At 42.3% G+C, this 12,978-nt stretch overlaps 1 pseudogene; it reads right to left on the bottom strand.

The window, feature by feature from the left end:
• LOC112310293 (small ribosomal subunit protein bS1m pseudogene) overlaps nt 1-11,690 on the bottom strand; it is a 49,885-nt pseudogene extending 38,195 nt beyond the window's left edge.
• Nucleotides 11,691-12,978: the final 1,288 nt, after the last annotated feature.

Below are 12,978 nucleotides of genomic sequence, written 5' to 3'. Positions count from 1 at the left end.
TGGGTTTCCTAATAATTTTTACTGTGTCATTTTGTAAAATAAAACATATATACTTATATATGCTTTGCTATAAAGAATGTACAAGAAATTAATTCTTAATAAATTAGATACCAACCAAACTCATTTACTCATTCATTTCAAATTGAGCATCTGCTCTTTGGAAGACACTATGCTGTTATTTGCAATGCTCAGGTTTTTGTGTCTACAAGTTGGAAGTGAGTGAGATAGCATGGTAAACTAAAAGGACATATAAAAAGGAGTGAAAAGGCATGAGTCCAAGTGAGAACAGCCATCTACAAATGTTCCAAAGCATGGCCTTTTGTGCATTCAGGAAACTGTATGTTCTTTGGTGAAAATAAAGTTTAAATTCAACTATGGAGTTAGCAAATCATAGGTGATGGAGTGTTCAAACAGAGGCCAGATCACTCTCACAGTTGAGAGACTAAAGCCTGGAATGCAAAAACATTTACTCTTGAATCCTTGATAAACTAGAGAGGAATGTTTAACTAAAGGAAGTAAGGTAAGTGTTTGGGGCATTTTGAATGCATTTGATGACAATTTGCAAAATAATTGTTTGGCATATTCAGTCATAAGCACATGTTACCTTCCATGATAAATAAAGGAAGGATAACTCCAATGGAGGAACCGAGAACCCAGAGACTGGCCTTTAGCAAACCCTTTGAAAACATTAGAAATGTAGAGACCCTTGAAGATGGCGGCAACATAGGTGGGAGCGGAGTCCACTTCCCCTCAACGCCAGGGAAATACCTAGCTGATCTGAGGAGCAGAGCGAACAGCCAACAGTATTCCAGCATATATGAAGATCAGAGACCAAAGATAGAGGACATTGAAAGATCAGACTGTAAGAAGAGTGCTTAAGGACAATAAGGTCCCTGGGACCCGAGACCGGGCGCGCAGTACAAGGGCGGCAGAAGCGCCAGCCCAGGTGCAGGGGCTGCTGCAGGAGTCTTGGGAGAGGGCCAGGCTGAGTTGTGAGCAGCCAGGTGCTTGTTTGGACCAGGGGGGCTTCAATAGGAAGAATTTCTCAAAAAGAAAAAGAAAATAGAGGCACTCAGGGGCTAGTTAGAGAACTCTCGGCAGCAGCCGCAGCCCCTGGCGCCCCTCCCCCCTCGGCCCCTGGACTGTGAGCGCGGGATAAGCAGCCCCGGAGCTCACCTGAGGCCCAGTTGCGCGCACGCAATTAGCGAACTGGGGGCACACACATGAAACCCCGGAGGAGCGCCCACACCTGAAACCTCCGAGAGCATCTGGAGCACAGGTTAGCTGCTCCACCCACAGGCCCAAAACCTCGACCCGAGTGCCGCGTGATTCAGTCCCAGGGCGGCCCCGCCCACCGGAGAGACTCAAGCGCAGGGCGGCTGGATCCCCCTGCTGCTCTCACACGCTTCCCAAGACAAAGCGGCTGGATTGGCTGATCAACGGCCTGATTGCCTGCCAGGGACCACACCTACAACGCCTACCTAACACCTGCACACAGAGCCCTGCAGGGCCTACTAGCTCTCTAGGACAAAGGCAGAACACCCAGCAGAGGGGAGCTGCAGGGCTAGGGGAGACTGCAGGCTGAACAACAGCGATGAGTGTGGCCCAGGAAGGGAGAAAAGTGAAACCAATCCTTCCAACCACCCCCTCCCGGTGCACAGACAGGACGACCAGCAGAACTAACCTGACTGGTTTAAAGCCAGCAGAAGATTTTTTTTTTCCTTTCCTTCTTTCCCCCTGAATTCCTTCTTCCTCTCTCTTTTTTTTTTCTTCAATCCTTCTTCCTCCCATCCTTTACCATTTTTATGTCTTTTTCTTGCCTTCTTTTATGTATTTCTATGTTTTAATTTTCGTTAAAATTCCTTCTTATCTCGCCTCCGATCTTTCTTTATTCCTTCTTCCCTCCTTCCTTCCTTTCGTCCTTTTCTATTTCCTTTTTCCCTCCTTCCCATCTTTTTTTTTTTCTTTCTTCCCCCCTTTCTCTTTTTCCCACAGGTGCGACAACAAAACCTGGAGTGCTGAAAAGACTAGAGTTAGACCCTGTTAAACCAATAAACGTCAGCTCAAGACCAGTGAGCACAGGAGATTAAGGAGACAGCACCACCGAATCCCATTGGCATTCTACCACAGAAGTTCATACCATAAACCCAGGGAGTCAGAATAGAGCAATTTAAGAAGCAGAGGCTAACAAGAAGAGTCTCACAAACACTGGGAAGACAAAGAAACAATTCCCAAATGAAAGGAAAGGAGGAAGTCTCAGAAAGAATGCTAACTGAAAAAGAGGCAAGTCAACTATCAGATACTGAGTTCAAAGCAATGGTCATCAGGAAGCTCACTGAGCTCTCTGAGCTCAAAGAGAACTACCAGAAACTACAAGGAAACTACAATGAACTCACTGCAAACTATATCAACATGAAAAAGGAAATAGAAACTATCAACAAGAGCCAAGAGGAAATGAAGAATACAATTTCTGAATTGAAGAACACAGTAGAAGGAATAAAAAGCAGACTTGATGAAGCAGAGGATTGGATCAGCGAGCTGGAGGACAAAGTAGAACAAAACACCCAGAAAGAGCAAGAAAAGGAAAAGAGGCTCAGAAAGAATGAAGAGGCAATAAGGGAAATGCAGGACAACATGAAACGTAACAATATCCGTATAATAGGAATACCAGAAGGAGAAGAAGAAGAGCAAGGGATAGAAAACCTGTTTGAAAAAGTAATGATGGAAAATTTCCCTAATCTGAGGAGAGAAAAAGTCACACAAATCCAGGAAACACAGAGAGTCCCAAGCAAGAGGAACCCAAAGAGACCCACTGCAAGACACATCATAATTAAAATGGCAAATTTCCAAGACAAAGAGAGGATCTTAAAGGCAGCAAGGGAGAAAAAGGAAGTAACATACAAGGGAGCCCCAATAAGATTAGCAACTGACTTCTCAATGGAAACGCTCCAAGCCAGAAGAGAATGGCAAAAAATATTCCAAATAATGAGAACCAGAGGCCTGCAACCAAGACTACTTTACCCAGCAAGGCTCTCAATCAAGATAGAAGGCCAAATAAAGAGTTTCCCAGACAAAAGAAGTCTAAAAGAATACAGCTTCACCAAACCAGCTCTGCAAGAGATGCTAAAGGGACTGCTTTAAGGAAAGGAAGGAATAGAGAAAGACAGAGGAACACAGGTAGGAAATAATGGCAATGAATAACTACCTATCGATAATAACCTTAAACGTAAATGGATTAAATGCTCCAATCAAAAGACATAGAATAGCTGAATGGATAAGAAAACATGACCCACACATATGCTGCCTACAAGAGACCGATCTCAGGACAAAAGACTTACACAGACTGAAAGTGAAGGGCTGGAAACAAATTTTCCAAGGAAACGGACAGGAAAAAAAAGCAGGGGTAGCAATACTCATATCAGACAAAATAGACTTCCAAAGAAGGGCCATAAAGAGAGACCCAGAAGGTCACTTCATAATACTCAAAGGAAGAATCCACCAAGAAGACATAAATATTGTAAATATATATGCACCCAACATAGGAGCACCCAAATACATAAAGAAAATCTTGGAGGACTTCAAGAAAGATATTGACAGCAACACAATTATAGTAGGGGACTTTAACACCCCACTATCAAAAATGGACAGGTCTTCCAAACAAAAGATCAACAAAGATATTGTGTCACTTAACAATACCCTAGAGGAAATGGACTTAACTGATATATACAGAGCTTTTCATCCCAAAGAAGCAAAATACACATTCTTTTCAAGTGTCCATGGAACTTTTTCAAAGATAGACCACATGATAGGACACAAAGCAAGCCTCAACAAATTCAAGAAAATTGAAATCATATCAAGCATTTTCTCTGACCACAAGGGTCTGAAACTAGAAACCAACCCCAAAGGAAAAAACCCAAAACACTCAAAATCATGGAGACTGAATAGCATGCTATTAAACAATGAATGGGTCAAGAACGAGATTAGGGAAGAAATCAAAAACTTCCTGGAAACAAATGAAAACGAACTCACAACAACCCAAAACCTATGGGACACAGCAAAGGCAGTCCTGAGAGGGAAGTTCATAGCAATACAGGCCTACCTTAAGAAGTTAGAAACAGTTCAAACAAACAACCTAACCCTATGCCTACAAGAACTGGAGGAACAACAACAAAGACAGCCCAGAGCAAGCAGAAGAAAGGAAATAACCAAGATCAGAGCAGAACTAAATGACATAGAGACTAAAAGCACAATTGTAAGGATCAATGAATCCAGGAGCTGGTTCTTTGAAAAGATAAACAAAATCGACAAGCCTTTAAGTAGGCTCATCAAGAAGAAAAGAGAGAGGATCCAAATAAACAGAATTAGAAATGAAAGAGGAGAGATTACAACTGATACCACAGAAATACAAAGGATTGTAAGAAGTTACTATGAAGAACTGTATGCTAAGAAATTTGAAAACCTAGATGAAATGGACACATTTCTAGAAAAATATAATCTTCCAAAACTGAATGAAGAAGAAGCAGAAAACCTGAACAGACCAATAACAGCAAAGGAAATTGAAGCAGTCATCCAAAAACTCCCATCACACAAAAGCCCTGGACCAGATGGTTTCACAGGAGATTTCTACAAAGCATTTAAGGAAGAGCTAACCCCTATCCTTCACAGACTATTCGAAAAAATCCAAACTGATGGAAGACTCCCAAACTCTTTTTATGAAGCCAACATCATCCTAATCCCAAAACCAGATAAAGACACAACGAAGAAAGAAAACTTCAGGCCAATATCGCTGATGAACATAGACGCTAAAATTCTCAACAAAATATTAGCAAACCGCATCCAGCAATATATTAAAAAGATCATCCACCATGACCAAGTGGGATTCATCCCAGGGATGCAAGGATGGTACAATATTCGCAAATCAATAAACATAATACATCACATCAACAACAGCAAAGACAAAAATCACATGATCATCTCAATACATGCGGAAAAAGCGTTCGATAAGATACAGCACCCATTTCTGATAAAAACACTCAGCAAAGTGGGAATAAAGGGAGCAGTCCTCAACATAATAAAGGCCATATATGAGAGACCTACAGCCAACATCACACTCAATGGACAAAAACTTAGAGCTTTCCCACTAAGATCAGGAACAAGACAAGGATGCCCTCTCTCACCACTCCTATTCAACATAGTATTGGAAGTCCTAGCCACAGCAATCAGACAAGAAAAAGCAATAAAAGGCATCCAAATTGGAAAGGAGGAAATGAAACTGTCACTGTTTGCAGACGACATGATAGTGTACATGGAAAACCCTATAGACTCCACCAAAAAACTACTCGACCTAATAAATGAATTTGGCAAAACAGCTGGATACAGAGTCAATACCCAGAAATCAAAGGCATTCCTGTACACCAGCAATGAAACTGCAGAAACAGAAATCAGGAAAAAAATCCCATTCGATATAGCAACAAGAAAAATAAAGTACCTAGGAATAAACCTAACCAAGGAGGTAAAATACCTGTACTCAGAAAACTACACAACACTGAAGAAAGAAATTAAGGAAGACACAAACAAATGGAAGCATGTACCATGCTCATGGATTGGAAGAATTAACATCATCAAAATGGCCATACTACCCAAAGCGATTTATAGATTCAATGCAATCCCTATTAGAGTACCCATGACATATTTCACAGATATAGAACAAACATTTCAGAAATTCATATGGAATCATAAATGACCCCGAATAGCTGCAGCAATTTTGAGAAAGAAGAACAAAGCAGGAGGGATCACAATACCTGATATCAAACTGTATTACAAGGCCACTGTAATCAAAAGAGCCTGGTACTGGCATAAAAACAGGCACACAGACCAATGGAACAGAACAGAGAGCCCAGAAATAAACTCAAGTCTTTACGGTCAATTAATATTTGACAAAGGAGGCAGGAGCATAAAATGGAGCAAAAACAGCCTCTTGAACAGATGGTGTTGGGAGATCTGGACAGCTACGTGCAAAAAAATGAAACTCGATCACCAACTTACGCCATACACGAAAATAAACTCAAGATGGATAAAAGACTTAAATATAAGTCGTAACACCATAAAAGTCCTTGAGGAAAACATTGGCAGGAAAATCTCAGACATTCCATGCAGCAACATCCTCACAGACCCATCCCCTAAAGCAAGGGACATAAAGGAAAGAATAAACAAATGGGACCTCAGCAAAATAAAAAGCTTCTGCATGGCTAAAGAAAACAGCACCAAATTACAAAGAGAACCAACAGTATGGGAAAACATATTTGCCAATGATACCTCAGACAAGGGCCTGATCTCCAAAATATATAAAGAACTCACAGGACTCCACTCCAGGAACACAAACAACCCAATTAAAAAATGGGCAAAGGACTTGAACAGACACTTCTCCAAGGAAGACATACAGAGGGCCCAGAGACATATGAAAAGATGCTCAACATCACTAGCCATCAGAGAGATGCAAATCAAAACCACAATGAGGTATCATCTCACACCAGTTAGAGTGGCCAACATAAACAAATCAACAGACAAATGTTGGAGAGGATGTGGAGAAAAGGGAATCCTAGTGCACTGTTGGTGGGAATGCAGACTGGTGAGGCCACTGTGGAAAACAATATGGAATTTCCTCAGAAAACTAAAAATGGAACTGCCCTTTGACCCAGCAATTCTGCTGCTGGGATTATACCCTTAGAACCCTGAAACACCAATCCAAAAGAACCTGTGCACCCCAATGTTCATAGCAGCACAATTTACAATAGCCAAGTACTGGAAGCAACCGAAGTGCCCATCAACAACCGAGTGGATCCAAAAACTATGGTATATTTACACAATGGAATTCTACGCAGCAGAGAGATAGAAGGAGCTTATACCCTTTGCAACAGCATGGATGAAACTGGAGAGCATTATGCTAAGTGAAATAAGCCAGGAGGTGAGGGACAAATACCATATGATCTCACCTTTAACTGGAACATAATCAATAGAAGAAAAAAGCAAACAAAATATAACCAGAGACATTGAAGTTAAGAACAATCTAACAATAGCCAGGGCGGGGGGGGGGGGGGGGACAGTGGGAAGAGGGTATTACAGGAACTACTATAAAGGACACATGGACAAAACCAAGGGGGAGGGTGGAGGTGGGGGAGGGAGGTGGGTTCAGCTGGGGTGGGGTGGAGGGATGGGGAGAAAAGGCATACAACTGTAATTGAATAACAATAAAAACTTAAAAAAAAGAAAGAAAGAAATGTAATCAAGGAATTCACAGTATCTGCTCAACAGGATTTCACAATGATGTGGTCCAGGGACTGTTTTGTACCTTTCATCTTTCCTGTTATTAAACAGCAATGCCTGTAATTGTTGTCCTATGCCTGTCCCACTATTATACTTTGGTCCATATAATTTGTTTCTTTTATTTCAGAGGTCCACAAATAGAGAAGTATTGTGCCCCAGTTGGTATACTTCACTATGTACTCTCTAAAAGCCTCAACTGTACATGAGTCATATTTAAATGATGAGATTCAGACCTTAGGTAGACGATATAGTGGATTCAGACTTTGGGGGATGTTGGGAGAAGAGGGATGTATTTTGGATGAAGAAGAGACTTGAATCATTGGAACAAAAATTGTGGTGGACAGAGTCTAATGTAGACACCATGATCCTAAAGTTTTGGTGTTCGCTTCTCTAAATACTCCTCCTATTGAGTGTGAGCAAGGCCTATGACTTGTTTCAGGCCAACCAAATGTGGTAAAATTGATGATATGTCACGCCATGGTTACATTATATTTTATTTTATGTGTCAGAAAAGATGGGACATCATTCATTTGATTAACGAAACTGCACATGACTCCATTTTGCTAGAAGCCATGCTCTCACTCTCCTGTTGACATTGAAGGAGAAATCTATGGTGTGAACTTCCAATGGAGAAGGCCACTGAGCCCGAAAGTGCAGCTTATGTTTAAGAACAATTCAAACTGGTTTTGTAAAAAGTGTGTGTGGGAGGGGAGGGGGAATTAAGCCTTCAGTTCCACAGGCAAGAAAAAATTAGTTCTGCCACCAAACTGATTGAGCTTGGCAGTGGATTTTTCTGCAGATAAGCCCTCAGATTCTAACAGAGCTCTAAATACCTTAATTTACAGTGGGAATGACCCTGAAACAGAGAATGCAGTTGAGCTCTGCTTGGACTCCTGCCACACAAAATACTATGAGAAATTTGCATGTTTATTTTTAACTGGTAAGTTTTTCAGTGATTTGTTACACAGCAATAGAAAAATCATGTGTATATTTCTTCAGGAATTAACTCTTCTTTGTTCTCTTTATTCATTCTTATATTTCATGTTTGAAATGTAAAATGATTACCTCGAGACAAGTAGAAATAGTTTCATGTACTAGTTAAGCAGGAGTTGTTCCCTGACTGTCCACTGTGAGGCAGATGGAATGAAGTATGTGTATGTGGGACAGAGATGGGCATGTGCCTTGCTCTGGACTAGTAATTATCCATGGTCGACAAGATGACCAAGATAGTGTCCATCTTGTTCAAGTTACCTCTCAGCTCAGGACCCTGGAGACTTATTTTGTGGAGTCTCCTTTGACACATAAACAATGGTTGTCAGCCTAATGCCTTTCAAACTAGGAGCCCAAAATGCCACTTAGATCATGAAAGGCCCTCATTTAGATACTTCCAGAACACATCTTCCTAAGATTAGTCATAACTTATCTCCTTCTAGATTCACTAAAAGCTGGCTTCCCACTGTGTAATTAGCGCAGGGTTCTGGATTCCTGCTCTCTCTGCAAGTAGAGAGAACTGTCCCTTTTGGATTAAATACTCCAAATACTCATCAGGGGCCTCTATAGGAGAGTCTCTAAACTAAACTGAAAAAAAAATGCAGAACACTATAACTTGGTCAAAAAATGAGAAAGACTCACTTCCCCCAATTTCTTCACTCCCAGAAGGAATGCCTGTCCTGGTGGAAGAATAGGTAGGACTCTCTTCCCAACATGCCTGGAGAACCTGGCAAGGAAATGCATTTAAGTCAATATTGTCCTCTTGGTTCTCAGTGTTTTTGTAATCAACACGATATTTCCTGGTGACTCTTTGGAATAGTAAAGTCTAGGTTTTAACTCTTGGAGGTGCCCAGCCAGCATAGGAGATGGTGTAGTGGAAGGTGAAATGAACAAATCATTGGCTCAGATAGCATTCTCCCAATCCAGCAACAATACCCGTTCCCACTTTTTCAAAGTGAAGGCACAGCCTGAGACCAGGTAGCCCTGAACATGCCAACCTTGTCTCAAAGTGAAGGCACAAGAAGGGAGAGTGTCTGTGGAATATGGGGGAAAGAGCTGCCATTTCCTCTTCTCCTTTGTTCATATGCTCTCAAGTCCTATTACTAACATGATAGATGTCCCCAGACTCTTTCACTCTTTACACTCCAGATTGATTAATGGCCTTAATGATCAATGGTCCTGGCTCTCTAGTTAGTAAAATATGTGAAGATTTTTTATGCTATTTCTCTGTTATGCAAGATCTATATCACTGATAATTTATAAGTATTGTCAATGACAAAAGAAACGAATGATCTTAAGTAATATTGTATAAAATATAGAAGATATTTTGAAGATATGCAGAAGATATTTAACTATTAAAAGAGAACACTAGAAATAGGTTATAACAATACTGCAGGCTAAGTGGAAGACAAGAAAAGATATCCACCTATAGAAGAATTTCAGGTAATAAATTGTAAAAAAATGACAGAATGAGAGAATTACCATTCTATAACCCTTAATGGAGATTGATAATGGTCATCAATATCAGAGTGCCAAGATCACCAAACACGATGACACATAGACATTGCATACTTCTTAATGGAATATAAAATATCACCTCTAGAGTGATTTTGCCAAAGAGCAAAGATATTGACCAAAACATTCTAACCTGACCAGGTGACTACTTATGCCTACTGATGATTGTTTTGCTAAGTGTCATTGTATTGTTTTGTGTATTATAGTATATGGCTGAAAAGTCAATGAAAATGATTGATTATAAATATCACACATTTAAATTTGAATACCCAAGTGAAATACTTTTTTTTTAAGCAAAATAAAATATAAATTTTGAAGATAGGCTATTAGAAATATAAAGTTGTAATCAAAGATTACAAAGTGAAAGTCGAGTCCAAACCTTCAATATCAGATCAGGTACAGAAACCAGTTGCACCCAATAATCAGGCAAAAACTAATCAACTTTTTAGGTAAGATTTTGCTAATCACACAAAAAGATACGAAATTACCCCACACAGCTTCACAAGCTAAGTCTCCTTGATACACACCTCATAGATGAAGAGACCAAAAGAAAGTATTTGAGCCAAGCCTACTCCACTGATCAAAGCCAGACAGGAACACATAGCCAGACCTATGATAGGAACAGCAAAATAAAAGAGAAGTATAATCCACTAAACAGCTATGATACATTCACACAATGGAATACTAGTTGGCCATAAAAAAGAAAATTTTACTTGTGAAAGCATGAATGCACCTGGGGAACATTATGCTAAGTGAAAAGAGCCAGTCCCAGAGAGACAAGTATCAGATGATTTCATTTGTAAGTGGAATCTAATGAACAAACTACACTAACAGGGAAAATAAGGACAGCCTCATAGAGAGCAGGATGACTGCCCTGGTGGGGTGAGGACTGGAGGGTTCCAGCAAAAGAAAAAAAAAAAAAAAGAACTCATGGACACTGAAACAGCATGGAGATTGCAGGGTGGGGCTATGGAGGTGGAAGAGAGTATAGAGTGATAAATGGTAATGGGAAAATACAATAAAATAATGTAAATATATAACTACAACAAAGGGAAGTATGAAATGCAAAGAAACATAATATCCATCATCTGTATGATTTTTGCGTATTTACAATGTTAAATAACCTCAAAAAATCAGCTTCCAAAATATTCACCTCAGTCCCTCCCTGTAAAAAGTAAATTTTTAAAGAACAATTTACATGACATTAAGTCTGACTGTTGAAGAGAAGGAATAGATTTCATGATTTTTCTCTGACAGCCCACCAGCTGTCCTGGGCACTGTCCACCTTGTGCTCGGACTTCATCGTTTGACATTAAGGCTGGGACACGACTTATTCTAAGCTCTGCAAGGCTTCCTTGGAATAAAAGTAAACTCATTCACAGTCTGCTGGGATGTTGCATTTCCCTGGAAGCCTTAAGTCATGAGAAAGGAGCCAAAAAGAGAGAAACTGCATGAGTGAGGACAGAAGAGAACACCACCAGAAAATAAAGGGGGGTCGCACAGAGATGTGCCAGCACCTGTTTCAGCCCTAAAAGCCCAAGCAGGGCTCTAGTCTAAGGCACCCCCACAGGTCCTCTTCAGGGTACTCAGGGACCTGAGGACCTTGGCATGAAGGGAACAATGTTGGCTCGCAGAGGGATGATTTCCAGGGTGTGAGAGACGGCATAGTGAGGACGGTGAGCCTGCAACAGCAACCACCTCCCCCACTATGAAACTGACCTGAAAGTGCGGAAGTGGGTGGGCAAAGCCCGCCTCTGTGGTTGATCCCAGAAGCCTCTTGCAGAGATAACCGGATGTCCCGCCTCCCGACTTCCTCTTCTACTCTGTGGCGGCTGAGACGGCTTCGCTTCGAGGTGCGCCATATTCTCCACCGCTGAGGGAAAGTTCCCAGGGCTCGCCGGGTGTCAGGTGAGACTTTCAAGAAGGACTAAGGGCATCACCCACCATAGAACAGAGGAAGCCCCAGGAGATACGAGCTCCGAGCCACTCCTTGGGAAGACCCTTTCGGGGCTCTGAGATGACGTACCCCAGATTTCCTCCTGGTCAAGTAGCTGAGCGGACGGCCTTTCTGTGGGTGTGGGGTGGGGTTGGGGTGGGGTGGGGTGGTTTTGTGAGGGTTTGTCGAGGGATGGGGGTGGGGATGGGGGTGGGGAGGTTGCGGTGGGAGTGTGGCGCGGTGAAAAGATGGCGGCCGGGCGTTCATGGGGGTGGGGTATTAGTCGTGGACCGCCAGTGCTCAGGAAATGGCGCCTGAGCGGCGCCTGAAATGGACACTTGAGTTAAGGGATGATCCTCTGGACATAGTGGCGGCCTCAGTGAGACTGGACCCCTTCCTCCACTGTGTGAGACCCTTAGCAGCGGTTCCTGGAGGTATCGCGGACTGATTTCGGCCTCGGGAGTCTGAGGGATGTGAGAACTTAGGCTGAGGTTGGTGTGTCATGTCCAGAAAACGGGGGGTTGGGAGTCGTGGTTGGAGGGGCCGCGGGGAATTCTTAGCACTTCACGAATCCTGTGGGGGGGGGGGGGGTAGAGGCTGTGATGCAGTGCGTACCCTCTTTTTTCAGCCCTGGTAGTCCTGTGCATGAGGAGTCTCCTCACTTCTGTTTTGGGGTCTCAGAGAGATGGGCCTCGATAGGAAGGTGGGGGCTAAAGCAATAGAGCACAGCAGGGCACACATCACCCTATATCAATTTAAAGAGCACATGCAAGGGCTGTGGGACCAATCAACCGATGGCACAGGGCACAGTGCAGAGACCTTTTCCCTGCTGTGAACCCTGAATGGCCCAGGGAAGGGATGGCAGCCAGAGTCCGCCCCTCACCTGGTATTCTGAGTCCCAGAAGGTGAAGAATTTGTTCTGAATAGATTATTCTGCAGAAAGAGCTCTATACCCTGGCAGGTGTCATTGAGTTATGTCCGAAGGGCAAACTCACCACCTTAAAGGGTTTTCCCAGGGTCCCAAGGAACCCTTGGGAGATCCTGAGCCATGCTAGTCTTATGAGAGAAACAGTCACTGTCCCATGGTGTTCACTGAAAAGTGAGGTTTTACTGTGTTGGGTAAACTTAGGACAATAGGAGAAGTTGTCCCAGGCCACTCAAGTCTTCCAGGTGACAAGCCCAAGGCAAAAGCATCTCGTGTGTTTCTTCTCAGC

Source organism: Desmodus rotundus, chromosome X, assembly GCF_022682495.2.
Source record: "Desmodus rotundus isolate HL8 chromosome X, HLdesRot8A.1, whole genome shotgun sequence".
NCBI classification, from domain to species: Eukaryota; Metazoa; Chordata; class Mammalia; order Chiroptera; family Phyllostomidae; genus Desmodus; species Desmodus rotundus.
The sequence above is the reverse complement of the archived record's forward strand: the minus strand, read 5'-3'. Positions and strand labels throughout refer to the sequence as shown.